The sequence below is a fragment of the Notechis scutatus genome, chromosome 3 (genome assembly GCF_049901735.1).
Source record: "Notechis scutatus isolate UNSWTSFEM ecotype Mainland chromosome 3, rNotScu1.2, whole genome shotgun sequence".
NCBI lineage: Eukaryota > Metazoa > Chordata > Lepidosauria > Squamata > Elapidae > Notechis > Notechis scutatus.
Genome location: NC_142011.1, coordinates 172,910,601 through 172,926,419, shown reverse-complemented (window position 1 = coordinate 172,926,419; position 15,819 = coordinate 172,910,601). Strand labels below are relative to the sequence as shown.

Below are 15,819 nucleotides of genomic sequence, written 5' to 3'. Positions count from 1 at the left end.
ACACCAGAATGTTTCCTTCCTGCCTTTCTTACAGGATTAAGCCAGTAATTTCTTCTAACAACCGCTTCTCCAAACTGCTTAGAATTTTATCAACCGGTACTAGCGAATAGGTGCAAACTGGTAGAATCCCACCCCTGCTTAAAGTAAACCATGGGACAGGTAGATAGGAGAGGAGAGAAGCTCTGTTTGTTTTCATAACTACTTTGGAAAGGGCAACATCATCTCTGAAAATTCTCCAAAGATAAATTGGGTAGACCATATGGACATAAGAGGAGACCAATGGATATATTCACTGGGTGATCAGCAATGTGCTTATTCAACGTTGGTTATGACTTAAAGTTATCTCACTGTACAAGTATCTTGTATTAGTGATATTTGATTATGGGTATGTAAATGTGTTAAATTGTGCACAGACCCTGTAACTGATTCTAAGCTACAGTTACAGGGTTTGTGCTCAATTATAATTTTGTTAAAGCCTTTGAAACGCATTGTTATATTCTGCTTTTTTCTGCAAGTGGAAGATTGGGACATCACAGCAGGAGTGCGTTTTGACCTCAAGCAAGTGCCCTTAATTTGTCCTCAGGAAAGTGTTGTAAAAGACAGGCACAGATGGCCTAGGCTTATAATTATTTCAGCCTGGAATAGAGCAGAATAATGAACTCTGTTTGCCCTCACCGTTTCAAAGCAGTAGAAAACGAGCAATGGCCAAGCAATTGAGATGGTGAAGAGGGAAAGCTACTGTTGTTTCATCTGAAGCCATTAGAAAACTAACAATGTAACTTCACATAAGACCATTTTTTTTTCCATCAGTTTACTACAAGTAATGTTTTCATGCTGCAAAAGGGCATTTAAGGAGAAAAGCCTTGACATCCACAAAGAAAAAATCCAACTCATGCTATATTACACTCAGCAACTACCCACCATTTCCCAGGATTTTATGTAAATGGCAGGCAGGCTGAGGAAGGTTCACCAGGAGGCTGCAGACCCATCACCCTGCTTGTTTCCTGTAAGTAAATGCAGAGGCAAATTTCTCTTGGCAGGAAGATAGAGTGGATAATGTATTTGCTTTTCTAATTGGTTGCAAAGGGTTGAGGAAGGCCAATTTTAACAACAATAAAAAGACAGCAGAAACTTCAAAAACACTACAAACAACAAAGCCTTCACAGGGTAGTTTGTTTTATGGCACTGAGAAATTCTGTCTGGAAAGAACCATTGTACAAGGTTGGGAGCAGGGGTGGGTTATTGTGTTGTTTTCCTGATTTGAATATACATTCCATAATCTGCTCTACCAAATAGAAAAAAAAATCCCGAAAAGAAAGCCATGTTTAGGATTTTGTTTGCTTTTTTTCTGTGTATCTCTCAGATTATAAAACATGGTATCATGAATTATTCATATTATTTGAATAATAATATTTAACACACTTTCTTAAGCTTCCGTGAATGGGTCCTATGATACTGCAGTTATGCAGAATTTAATATACTGGCGATCCATTCACTTTTAACTGACAGTGAATTAAGTTCATTGCCATTTTGGGTGAGAAAATAATATCTCACTTTGTAATTTAATTTCCTGGATACTCTACATCTTGATTCTAAAGAATATACCTTCAAAAAGGGAAGGAAAAACAATTTTGAAAACAACAGGAAGCTAAAGATAGTGAAATTTAAGAAGACATGTGAAATCTATTGGAACTGTTACAAGCTCAAACTGTTGGAGAAATACTTGGTGTTATGATCATTCCTTGCGAGTGGTAAATATAAACATTAGTGAAGTTTTCTTTCTTTCCACCCTTAAATAGAAAACACGAATACAAGGATTTGGGGAAGGAAAAATAATTTGTCTTTTGCACCACTAACTTTGCAGGTGTTCATTTTCAAAACTGTAATATTTTATTTTACCTAAAAACTAATGTAATTCCCACTACTGTTTACAAAATGTGGCAAGAAAGGAAAATACATTTGGAGCTTAAAAGGTAAACTAGAAAGTATGAGTGTTAGCATTTAAACTAAGGATAGAGGATTTAATCCAGTAAAGGAACTTATTTTAGTCCAAACATAATCTTATTATATTTTTCACTAGAAAGTAAGAAGCTTTTGCTATTTTATGTCTAAATTTGCAAGTTTTTTGTCCTATGAGGCATTACTTTAGAGCACGGATGTCAAACTCACAGCATCACATTGCCATCATGTGACATTTCGTGTCATTTTTCTCCTTGGCAGAGCTGGGATGTGTGTGGCCTGTGTGTGACACATCCGGCCTGCAGGCTACCAGTTTGACATGCCACTTTAGAGAGAGATGGAGCTTAGAAGACAATATTCCACCAGGTTTTTCAACCATGCTTTTATATGTCTGTCTGTCTGTCTGTCTTCTGTCTGTCTGTCTGTCTGTCTGTCTATCTATCTATCTATCTATCTATCTATCTATCTATCTATCTATCTATCTATCTATTTATTTGCCTCTTGGATATAAGAAGACTAGCTGAAATGTGGTTGGCAATTCAGCCTGAAGGACACATTGCGCATATATAGATATAGATATAGATACAGATACACACATACATAATATATACACTCAATGCGTCCTTCAGGCTGAATTGCGAACCATATTTCAGCTTGTTTTCTTATATACAAAAGGCATACATACATGCATACATACATACATACATACATATATTTATATTGTGTATGTGGATAGATAGATAGATAGATAGATAGATAGATAGATAGATAGACAGACAGACAGACAGACAGACAGACAGACAGACAGACAATGTGTACTTCAGGCTGAATTGCCAACCACATTTCAGTTTTTTTCTTATATCTAAGAGGCTCATCATAGCATACAGTATCCTCTCCTGCTACAATGATCATACCAGGAAAGCGCTAGGCAGTTGCTCCCAACCTTCTCAGCTCCGTGGACTGTCAGCAACAGTGGCTGGAAGGAAGAGGATGGTTTTGCGCAGGCACCTGCCGCTTGTGAAAATGGAGATTTGCACACATGCTCACCCGTCGCTTGTGTGGCCCCATTCTCAATAGGCCACGACCCAATATTGGGTCACGGACTGGCAGACCCCTGTGCTAAGGCATTTCCCTCCATAATAATGATCATGTCATTTTATTCATTAAACTGCATTTGCTCTGCGTTTGAGCGACGCAGTAGAAATGGCCACCATGTCCCTTTCTATCATATGCCTCTTATTTCTTCTACAATAATAAAGTAGTGGATTAAAAGATTAAATGGGTAAAAGAGATATCTGTTAAATCAAAATGTCTGTTAAAACTGGATTTAATCATTGATATAATTTACATCATTTTCACAATTACATAGTTATGCTAATTGATGTAAACTGATACAAATGATGTAAATGCATAATCATGAAAAAAATGTAAATTGTATTAGCAGTGTCAATGACATAAATTGCATTAATGACCTAGACTACTTCAAATAACAATAGAATGTTACTTAGGGATGTATTTTGAAGCAAAATTTGATATTTTGCATTCAACAACTACAGAATGGGGAGGGTCAGTCATTGAGGCTTTGGGATGCTAGTCTCTTGTGCCCCTTCTTTGGTTCATTCATTTATTTTTTTGAAAAGCTATCATTTCCTAAATATTGTCCCTCCCCAAAATATGAGATTATACAAACATATTGTTTTGTTTATTTGCTTTGCTAATAACTAAACAATGTGTTTAAATCTAAGCACCATGTTTTCCTGTTTTATTTCAGAAAGCCAATATGCAATGTAAGAAGGGAAGGAAGAGCTATTTCTAAATATTTCTGCAACACACGAACACTGCAGCCTAATTTGGCCTGCTCAGCACGATTAACACACCCAGTCAGAGAGGCTTAAAGACAGGATATCTTCCTTGGTGAACAGCCTGCATGTCATTCGAAGCCGTCTTCTTGTTTTAAATCAACCAACCACAGAGCTGTTATGAGCAGAAACTGATTTTCCATGCAGTGCTGTATGGAAGCTGTACCTAAAATTATTTTTTGATAGCTACAGTTTCTCAACTGCATAACAAGATGAAGCCAATGCTGTGAGACTGAACCTTACGTGTAGTTGGAGGATGGAACCAAGAAGAAATTAAGTGAATCTCTTACAAGCTCAGTTCTAATGCACATGCAGTTGTGATACCGCAACTACAGTCCATGCATTCATTTCTCCTCTTTGATCTAGTTTTGTAGATTCTGGCAGTCTCCGCTGATGTTTCACAGCAGAATATAAGTTAACTTCAATTTTAAATACTGTTTGTTAATAAAATTCATTTTTGTGTAGCACAGCATCCATAGAAAACTCTGCCAAAGCATTATGTCACTTAATTGTTAAGTACCTGGATGTGATAAAAAAAAAAAGGATGCCATAACTAGAGATGAAAAATCAACTGCTGCAGACATCAGAAGAAGCAAAATGTCATAATGGAATTTAACATATCAACAGCAAGAGGAGATGTCATGGAGATTACAATGCAAGACCCAGGATACCACAACAAAAGAACTTGCAAGGGCATCACACAACCCATTACCCAAGCCATTAAAACAAGGGAGGCTATGGAAAAAAAGATCACTGCAAAACAAATGACCCAGGAGATTACAGCACAAGATCCAGGATATCTCAACAACAAAACTCACAAGGCCATCACACAGCCAATTATACCAACATCAATTCCATCAACCAATCAAGAGGCAGCAGTGCAGCCAACCAGCCCAGCACACCAGCCCCCCCCCCCAGTATTTATAGAGAGATGGCAGCTCCGATCATACACTGCTTACACTGGCACAAAGCCGAAAGCACCAGCCTGAGGATGGAGAGTGGGACACCTAGACCTACATACCTGTACCCATGAAAATCTACGAAAACACACATATATATGGCGATAGTTCTGGTATTTTTAAAGTCAATCTCATGTCCTGTGGCTTTGAGGTGTTGGACCAGGGAAGAGGTCTGTTCTTTTTTTATTGAGTTCTTGTTGACTTTAAAAATACCAGAACTATCGCCAAAACCGAACACTTCAACAACAGAATAATCAGAGAAGCCATAGAGATAGAAAAACGCCCACACAGCATGAATAAACGAGATGATACCTCCCGCCTACCAGCCATTTGGAAACCCGCCCTCATTAACAAATGAGTACCTAACATGAAGAATGACACCAGACCCACACCCACGAGGGCCACACAAGATGCTACCACCACACTTCCATGTAGAAAGCACACTCACACCCACACAGAAGATGAGACACGACCACGGACCAAAAGCTGTACCACAGCTGCATCACTACCAGCTTCAAACCCCTCCGACCCATACATGAAGCAAACTGACACCCACCATGAAGATGTGGCACGACCACGAATGTGAAGCCAAACAGCAGGATCACAGCTCACCAGCTCAAATCTAAGCAACTAAGACTAACCTGAGCACAACCAAGCCCCCACCTGAACAGAACACACCCCCAGCCAATCAGAACACAGCCAACCCCCCAACCAATCAGAACACAGCCAAACCCCCAACCAATCAGAACACACCCCCACCCAATCAGAACACAGCCAAGCCCCCACCCAATCAAGTCACACCCCCACTAGCAGTTAAAAGGAAGAAGCAGCTGCAAGCTCACATTACTCCAAGAAGCACAAAGCCGAAGACACAAGCCTAAAGAAGATGAATGAGACTTCATCAAAATGTCGCCTAGATACTTCCAATTTTACACGGGAGAAAACCCGAATAACCAAAGATCCATATATATGTATGTATGTATGTATGTATGTATGTATGTATGTATGTTTTCTTAAGTTTTCGCGGGTACCTACATGTATGGTATTCAGCTTTGTTTGGGTATTTTCCCACGTCATTATATTTGTGCTTTTAAAGTTGTAGCAACGTTTTGGCAGAATCTCATCTGCCATCATCAGGCTTGTGTATTGTGTTCGTCTGTGAGTCAGGCTTTCACTTACTTAGAGATGACCACAATATACAAGCCTGATGATGGCAGATGAGATTCTGCCGAAACATCGCTACAACTTTAAAAGCACAACTATAATGATGTGGGAAAATACCCAAACAAAGCTGAATACCATACTTACATACTTACATACATACATACATACATACATACACACACACACACACACATGTATGTGTGTCTCATATAATTATACAATATAAATTAATATAGTAGTGTATCGTTCACTATATACAATATTTCACTATGATTTAATGTAGCTTATATTACAGAAAATCATGTAAAAATAATCATGTATTTTCATGGAAGAATTGAGTCTAAAATAATGATAAAATATATAATATTCCAGCACTGGTTTAAGCACTAAGAAGTAGACATGGGCATAAAGCTACTTGTCTTGGAACAGCTACAGAAACAGAATCTTGCAAGTCTGACGGTGCTTCCTTTCTTCTCTCTGTAATCTTCGTGTGAATTGGGGGCAGGGGCTGTCTGAAGTGCCTTTGGAACTGTTTTCTTGTTTTGTATTCAAGCCATATTTATCTGATTACTGCCCACAAGGTCATTGTATATATTCTTGAGAACCTTAAATCCTTGCTTGAACATAGGAGAGAAAGTGAAAGGGAGGGAGGGAGGGAGCAAGGAAGGGATATAAACTTTTTTCCAGTGGGAAAGATTAGGTTTAAACTTAGCTCCATATCATAAGCAGTAGCTGTCCTTCTTCAATTCCAAGGTCACAATTAAAAGGATGCAGTGGTACAGACAGTTATATGAGAATATTCTCCCTGAAACAATGAGAACTGGAATAGGCAGACATACACTTTTCTATAATTTATATTAAAAAGGAATGTATCTATGCATAATTTTGTTCAAGTGAGACTGAATTGGGTGGGGCATTGAATCAGTTCATAGGATAAAAACTCTAGGACAATTCTGTAGTACTATTTATATATTTAAATCAGGTAAGTAATGATGTATGAATGAACTGAGAGGTGATGATGATCTGTGATCATCCCTCCAACTTAAAAATCACATTTCATGGCCATATATTATTCTTTTGGAAGCATCTAACAGCTGGGCCTTCAGTGAAGAAAACAGATTTGCCAATTAGTGATACAATTCTAATGATACAATTAATGATACTATTAATGCAAGGTCCAGATTTAGAATTACATGTGTTGCCCCTAGATACCAAACACTTTTAAAAGTATTTTACTGCCTACATTATTATGCTGGAAATTGTATACATAATACAATATGTTTACTGTATGAATGCAAGCAAGAGCATTCCAAAGACAATAGAGCAGTACAGCTGAAGCACCGTTCTGTCAGAATTGTCATTAAAATGCAAACACTATAAAGTAATACATGGATCTTCCAATACAGTCATCAGCTCCATTCAGATTCTCTCATGGTTCATTAAGTAGATGCTAGTTTCTGTATCACATGGGCACTGGATCTCTTTTTTGGAAACTACTTCCCCAGAACCAAAAGTATATTTTTGCCAATGAAAAATACGAGCCGGAGTTTCAAACAGAAATAATTCTGACATCATACTGAAATTCTAGCTTGTCTTGAAATACTTCTAATGGTGACCAGGCATAACGGCTAAAACCACTGTTATGAATCTAACAATTGCCAGGAATCAATCAGCGTAATCTTAGGCAAGCTGTAGTTTGTAAGTTTCAAACTCCCATTTATAAAATGAGGATAGTAATACTGGGTTATATGATTCCTGTGAGGATTCTTAAGATGATACATTCTAAGTGTTTAGAATTCTGACATTCCTTACAGGTGCAGCATAAGAGGTGTGTTATGGATTCCATCTGCTAAGAAGTTCCATCTGATGTGAACTAGGATGGTGCCCACCTTATGGAACATCATTCCCACCCAAGATGAGATTAGTCCTACTGTTTTCCTACAGAAAACCCTTAAAGCCTGGTTTTTGTCAACAAACACATGGAAGAGGGAAGCCCATGAAATGGCTACATTGTATGTAAGATCTTTAAGGCACTCTCTATAATGTCAGTAATATTTGTTTTAATTGTTTAATAGTTTTATATTTTTATTTATTGTTCTGTTTTACTTTAAGATGAGGCATATTTAGGAGATGGGCAGTTATATAAATTTGATAAATAAATTATGATATGTGTAATAGAATGGCAATGAAATTGAAAAGGCTTGGACTACAGTTGTATGGATTAGTATTAATGAGAATGCAATACTTATTTATTTGTTTCCCTAATGTACATATTGCTTATAGACTCTGAGATGTTTCCAATATTACTGACGCTCATTGGTTGCATCTATAGCTTAGGTAATGTAAAGTAAGTATGATCAAATAAGGGAAAAAATGAAAAACTATTACATAGTACTGAAAGCTCCATAAAGTATGACAATACACTTATAATTCTTTCAATCACATAAACAAAATATTAACAATCACATTTGGATTGTTGAATTGTGTTTACTGGGAAAGAAATCTAAGACTAAGTTATTCTTACTAACCTAGAAAATATACTAAGGTTATATTTACAGGTGAGGATTTCATTTTTATTCAAAATGGTTATTTTTATCCAAAACATTGCTCAACATAATTTGTTAAATATTAGTACTGGTGCTATTTATTGTTCTCATAATATAACATTACTGAATTTATATATTAAGGAACTTTATAGTTCAAACTACGGCCTTATATTTCAAACATTAGCCTAACTTCAAACTATTTTATCAAATATATTAGAAATATTTGTTTTGAACTCATTATGATTATTATTTTATACACATTATAGACCTAGGATAGGCAAAGATAAAAGCAGCATCTGGAAGCTGGATCTTAAGCAATTAACAGACATATATATGAATGTGGGCATATTGACAACTAAAGTAATCTTACATTAAATATTGTTAGATTTTTTTTAGTTTTATATGTGATAGCTGAATTAATATATGCTTTGTACTTGTTGAGATTTAACAAGAAATGAATGCAGAACTATTATTAGCTTATATTTTAAAATTCATCACAAAAATCAATGTAAAGTTTAATAAAAAAAATATGGCAACAGTCACTAATGTAATATAAAATTAATTTGAAGGCATAAAACACAAGTACATAAATCTTTACATTTGATCCAAATTCACAATTTGCAAGGCCTAATGAAAAATATGAACAGAGAATTTTGGCATATATGTCAATTTATTTTTTAATTTTAATTTTTTGTTGTCCAGATCAATCATATTGCTTCAAGTCCTTGAAAAGCCTGCTTATTTATCACAGTAGGAACATATCTGTCTAATCATTCCCATCAACTTGAGAGAATGCAAGGAGACATGGGTCCAATTTGAAGGCAAAAAAATAGGCATTGTTGATATCTGATGGTAGATTACCATGAAAATAAATTAGTAGCTTTTGTCTGATTGTTGGTCTGTCCTTATTTTTAGTAAAATAGCAATCGCAATAGCACTTAGACTTATATACCACTTTATAGTGCTTTACAGCCCTCTCTAAGTGGTTTACAGAGTCAGCATATTGCCCCCAACAATCTGGGTCTCATTTTACCCACCTCAGAAGGATGGAAGGCTGAGTCAACCTTGAGCCTGCTGAGATTTGAATTGCCAAATTGCTGCCATCCAACAGCCAGCAGAAGTAGTCTGCACTACTGCATTCTAACCAGTGTGCCACCATGGCTCAAAAAAAGAAAAGTATAAAAGCTCAAACAACATGGCAACATAATGTCACTGTATGCAGAACTTATTGATACTTTCAATTTTTAAAAAAGGTACAAATTTTCAAAATTTAAAAACTATACACTTACATGCAACCAGCAGATATTATTTGATATAGATTTGATACTTGTGATAGCCTTGTTGGAGATAGCACTGCCATCAACGAGTTAACATTATACAGGTTTGCAGGTTATCTTGTCCTGACCTAAAATAGGCAAGAAAGGATGATGAATGCAATCTGATTAAAACTTATTGATCTAATCAATAATAAACTACATATTCAAACAGTGAACATGGGTGGTATATAAATTTAATAAATAAATATATAAATAATCTACGTGTAAGTTGGATGGCCCTTTAAGGTGTTTCCAGTAATGCAGTCAGTTGCTATAATGCAAGCAGTTAGATCTGGCTGTTTTAAGCTTCCCAATACAAATGACCACCTTTTCCATGTTTTACTTGCTTCTTTCTTTCTTCTAGACTAGTCTTCCAAGTCTACGAGCTGACACAATATTATACTATATACCTAATAATCAATCATCAATGCATAGTCTTGATGGTCTGTCCAGCAGGTTGACTAGTAGGGTGGCTCACAGTTGAATCCAGCAGACAGCAGATAAGAAATTTTACCAATATTGTATTAATAACAGAATCATATAGCATGGATGAACGTATAGAATATGAATAGAATCATATTGTATGTTTAAATAATATTGTGATTGGTATCAGAATTGAATATGGCAACATTGAATAATGAAATAGTGATGAATTAAAGTATTAAAGCAGGTGAGAGATGAAAGACAGAAAGGAAACATCTTTTAATATAATGGTGACATGAATAAAAGTTAGAATAGAAACAGAAATAAGAGAAAAGGGGAATAACAATATACACATTTCTACATAATAAGATAAATGTAATAAGAGGGAGGTTTAGAAAGTGAATGGAGGTAGTATCAGGTATGTTCAAACAATACGAAATAATGAAAGATTAAAATGTACTATAAAAGTGTATTATTATTAGAAAAATATAAGCTGGATAAATGAAATAATCATGAGTAATAATATTCTTTTTATTTGTACTCAAATGTATGGCACCTAAGTGTCACACTGTTCATGCATTGATATTCTACTGGTTCAGCCTGGTTATGGCATAGTGGTAGCACCAAAGATCGGCTGAGACCGAACCCCAGTTCTCTCTGATGAGCTGTTGTTGGGCCCACCCACCTGTCCAGTCTCCCATTATTTCCTGCTTTTGAAGCACAGCTGCTTTGCACAGCACAGCAGATTGCGTGCGTCAGCTGTTGAACCTACAGGGATTGCAAGAGGTAAGTAGGAAAGCCTCTGCACATGCGTAAGGTACACATTTGGCACGCATGCATGTGCAAAGTGTGTGCGTGCATGCAAAGTGCACCCACAAAGCCATACCCATCGAACTGGTGGTAAATCTCTTTGAAACCCACCACTGATGTATATGTAATATAAAATAAAAAACTTGACCAAAATAAAAAAGAAATTTCACCAATATGATTTAAGAAAAGGAAACTTAGTTTGCAAATGTGGACGTTCAATATTAAGTCAGCCAGCCAAAGGGCTTGGATGGATTGGGCATCTTTCCATCCAAGCCTGCTCTAATCATCACAGTTCCTTATCACTGTAGTGTGTCCTTTTCTGCTAGAGCATGGCACAGTCCAATTCTCCAATTGTTCCTTCCTGCTTCAGTCTTCAAAATGATGTCTGCCACGAGTCCAGGAAGAGCTTCCGGCTTCCAGTTGGAGCACATTCCAGCATCACAATCTCACACATTCCATTTAACTGCTCTGTCAGACCTTTCCATATATCGACTAGGAAGATCTAGGAGAAAGACACACCTTGTACTATACCCAATATAACAATCAACTTCCTTGGTGGTGACTGAAAACATTTATTTATCATTTGTCCTAAACTGCAATAATCAATATGCACTTTAAAAGCAAAATATAAGATGTTATATTTTATAAGTTTATAAGATAAAATAAAACAAGCTATATAATTACCCTATTCAATCAGTAAGCCTAAATCACTAATCACTAAATCACTAATCAGTAAGCAGAGCGCCCTTATGATTCCCAAATGCCAAGATAAATAAAAATATTTTCAGCTGCAGTAGAATTGGCAGATGTTTTACTTCCCAGTGGTTGGGAAATTTTGGGAGTTGAGGTCCACCTATCTGAAACTTTCCAAGCTTTAGAAACATTGCACTAAAATGATTTGCAGTTCCCAAATTAGTTTGCAATTCTATTTCAGCAAAGGTATTGTGAGTGGTAAAATACGATTCACTAGTCAATCCAGTCAATTTCAGTTCATGACACAGGGACAATCTAATTTGCCCTTCACCTCAGATAGCAGGTGTCCGAGGCCATCCTTGAATCAAACTTGCCCTTTGACACAATACTTGAAACACCAAGCACTAGAGTGGCAAGGACTTAAATTCCAAGTGTAGCTTTTATTTATTTACTTCCTGGGGGAAACAGTCCAATTTAAAGCTGTATTGGCAAAATGATTAGGCAGGTTATTGAGCTTCAGAATTATCCATAAACCAAACATGTATGGAGAAAATTTCAGGTTTTATCTTCTGCCCATCACTAAACTTATACTCTGCAAGATTATACTTATCTACAGATAAATATTTTTGAAATAAAAAAAGCAGGAAGCGTTCCTTTTTAAAATTCCTTAGACAACTTGAACTAAAGTATATTGTCATGTTTTTAAAAACTGTTTCTGCATGATCCCATAAATTTGCTTTTTTGATGTGGCCCGATAGTCAAAATGATAGTTTCTTTGTACAAGAAACTATCATTATTTCCAGTGCCAAGACTGAAATTCATACACATTTAAGGTTACCTATGTTTTTAGGTATTGAAATTTTCTGGATATTTGTGCTATGTTGAACAACTGAATCAGAAAATAGCAACAATGACAAAGATTCCTTCAAACTCCTATACACATATCAAAGGCACTCACTTTGGCAACAATGTAGAGAATGATTTTATTTGTCGTCTTTTGGGAATGGCTTTCAAACTTCTCAATCTTGTCAATAGACCTGAAATTTCCCTATGGTGTCCTATTCAAATAATTCAAGTCCCCAAAGCCACATTTTGCACAGTGCTGCCCCCTGCTGTTGATATTATTTTTATCACTGATTATGGTAATAATTTTCAGATAAAGTAAAATCCTTATTTAAATTCAGCAAGTTCCAGATAATATTTGAACAGTTAATCAATGGCTATTAATAGAAGAATGCCTTAGGCTTAGGAGAAACTAGTCACTTGTCTGAATTTATTCAATGAGTCATATCTTAGCTACATATTTAGTTCTATAGTTATAAACAGTCAGTAAGCCTATTTTAAAAAGTAATTTCTCAACAAACTTTAAAAGATTATGAAAAAGCCCCATAAAAATATGACAGAATATATTTAAACTATAGTTAAGAAATTTTAAAAACTGATCTTGGGAAACATTTCTCCCTTTCTTGCTGAGAAAATACTACCAAAGAAGAACTCCATAGAATAGAGTAGAGTGAGTAGAGTAGAGTAGAGTAGAGTAGAGTGGAGTAGAACAGAACAGAACAGAATAGAATAGAATTCTTTATTGGCCAAGTGTGATTGGACACACAAGGAATTTGTCTTGGTGCAAATGCTTTCAGTATACATAAAAGAATTCATCAAGAGTCAAGAATCATCAGGTACAACAATAACAGTCATAGGGTACAATAAGCAATCAAATCATACTAGGAAACAGTCAATATAAATTGTAAGGATACATGCAACAAAGTTACAGTCATACAGTCACAAGTGGGAGGGGATGGGTGATAAGGAGAGATGAGAAGATTAATAGTAATAGTAATGCAGACTTTGTAAATAGTTGGACAGTGTTGAGGGAATTATTTGTTTAGCAGTGTGATGGAGTTCGGGAAAAACTGTCCTTGTGTCTAGTAGTTCTGATGTGCAGTGCTCTATAATGTTGTTTTGAGGGTAGGAGTTGAAACAGTTTATGTCCGGAATGTGAGGGGTCCGTAAATATTTTCACAGCCCTCTTTTTGATTCATGCAGTATATAGATCCTCAATTGATGGCAGGTTGGTAGTAATTGTTTTTTCTGTAGTCCTAATTATCCTCTGAAGTCTGTGTCTTTCCTGTTGGGTTGCAGAACCAAACCAGACAGTTATAGAGGTGCAGATGATAGACTCAATAATTCCTCTGTAGAACTGTATCAGCAGCTCCTTGGGCAGTCTGAGCTTTCTGAGTTGGTGCAGAAAGAACATTCTTTGTTGTGCTTTTTTGATGACAGAGTTGTGTTTGCTTGGATGTATGTAAAGCAATTCCAATCGATTCAGAAATAGGATTGAGTGATGTGGCATCCAATTATTCACATAACTTTTCCAGTAATGACAACAGTAATGACAGTGTAAACCAAGTTCCTGCTAATTTCAAATGAAAGTGTACATCTTTGCTATATCTAAATGTATCAGTTATTGTCTGAGTAGCAAAAGATATGATATCAAAATTCTTTTTCAATCAACAATTAGAAAGGAAAGAGATTTTAATTTTATTGCTTTTTAAAACTTCTCTCTATTGTCTTTTTTGAGGTATATTAATAGTCCATACGCTAATTTATAGCATTGTATCTGTAATTATTTGGGATGGATAAGAAATTTGATCCATCAGAAAGATAAATTGATTATTTTCAGCCTGCTCAAAACATAAATGCCCCAAAGTTCATACACAGAATAACAGAGTTGAAAGGGACATTGGAAGTCTTCTAGTCCAACCTGCTGCTCAAGCAGGAGATCCTACACCATTCCACACAAATGGCTGTCCAATCTCATCTTAAAAGCCTCTAGTGACTGAACATCCACAAGCTCATTATTACAAGGAAAGTAATATGAGTAAAAGTACGTTCTCTGGTACAATGCATAAAAAAATTCATTCATGAGAAACAAAATGCAGACAAACATTGAGGATAAACAGTTTGCATAATCTCTTTTTTTTAATATTCTTTCTAAGAATGAGCTGAGGCAGGCATTGAAGAATGAAACAATGTTTATTGTAACAAAGAAACAGGTTACCCTAGTCTGCCGATATGTTGCTGAATCAGCCAGCTGACAGGTAACAGCTGATGCTGTCTGACAGTTCCTTTTTATCATTCACTGTCAGGCTGCTCAGCCAATCAGAACAAACAAAACTCCCGCTCAAAATGCGGACCAACAAATAGAACTTCTGTAGAACACAATACTCCTTTCCCCCAGCTAGGAGCATGCGTAATTATTTAAATAGGTGGGGCATCGTCTCTCTCGCCCTGACCTTTGCAGTTCAGTCTTTGCAGCTGGTTGGAATGGATCAGTTGTCACCAAATGCTCTGGACATGGCAGTGCTGGACTTCTCACTGAACATGAGTCAGACTCTCTCAAGAACTCTTCATCAGGTAAGTTTGGGTCAGCACGCGCATCACTCATCGGTGTCTCGTACTCCGGTGCATCATACCCACAAAACATTTCCTCTGTTTGTTTGCTCCCCTCTGAGTTACTCTGGGCTGAGCCCCAACAACCTCTCAATTGGTCGATATGGCGTCGCCATATTCTGCCATCCTGTAACCCAATTTTATAAGACCTGGGGCCTGTGACAGCCACCACTTGGCCGGGCAACCAGAGGGGATTACCCCCAAAATTCCTAGCATACACAGGGTCGTTTACCTGGAATGACCTCACCTGGCTAAAAGAATCTAATGGAATTGAAGGAGAGTAGCTTGGATGGAGCCTATCTAAATTATCCCTAAGTCTCCTTCCCATCAGCATCTCTGCTGGAGAACAATTTGTCACTGAGCTAGGGGTGATATGTTGTGATAGTAAATAAGTGGCTAATTTTGAATGCCAATCTTCTCCCTCGAGTCTGCCTAAAACCTCCTTGGCTGCCCTTACGACCCTTTCAGCTTGCCCATTTGCTGACGGGTGATAAGGGGCTATCAGAGTGTGCTGGACCCCCTTCTTAGCTAGAAACAATTTGAAACTAGCTGATGCAAATTGTGGACCATTGTCCAAAACAAGAACATCTGGAAAACCATGAGTTGCAAACAAACGGTGTAACGCTTTTTTGATAGC

At 36.7% G+C, this 15,819-nt stretch overlaps 1 long non-coding RNA gene across 10 annotated transcripts in view; it reads right to left on the bottom strand.

Moving 5' to 3' along the window:
* Positions 1-15,819, bottom strand: part of LOC148131482 (uncharacterized) — a 65,578-nt gene that overhangs the window by 24,700 nt on the left and 25,059 nt on the right. For 8 of the 10 annotated variants that reach the window (XR_015748923.1, XR_015748922.1, XR_015748929.1 and 5 more), the window contains 2 exons: positions 9,777-9,892; positions 922-1,004 (listed from right to left, as the gene is read on the bottom strand). This is a non-coding gene — a long non-coding RNA (uncharacterized LOC148131482). Of the gene's footprint in view, positions 1-921; positions 1,005-9,776; positions 9,893-10,795; positions 10,995-15,819 lie in introns of all 10 variants that reach the window. The other 2 variants (XR_015748926.1, XR_015748928.1) reach the window with 1 other exon arrangement.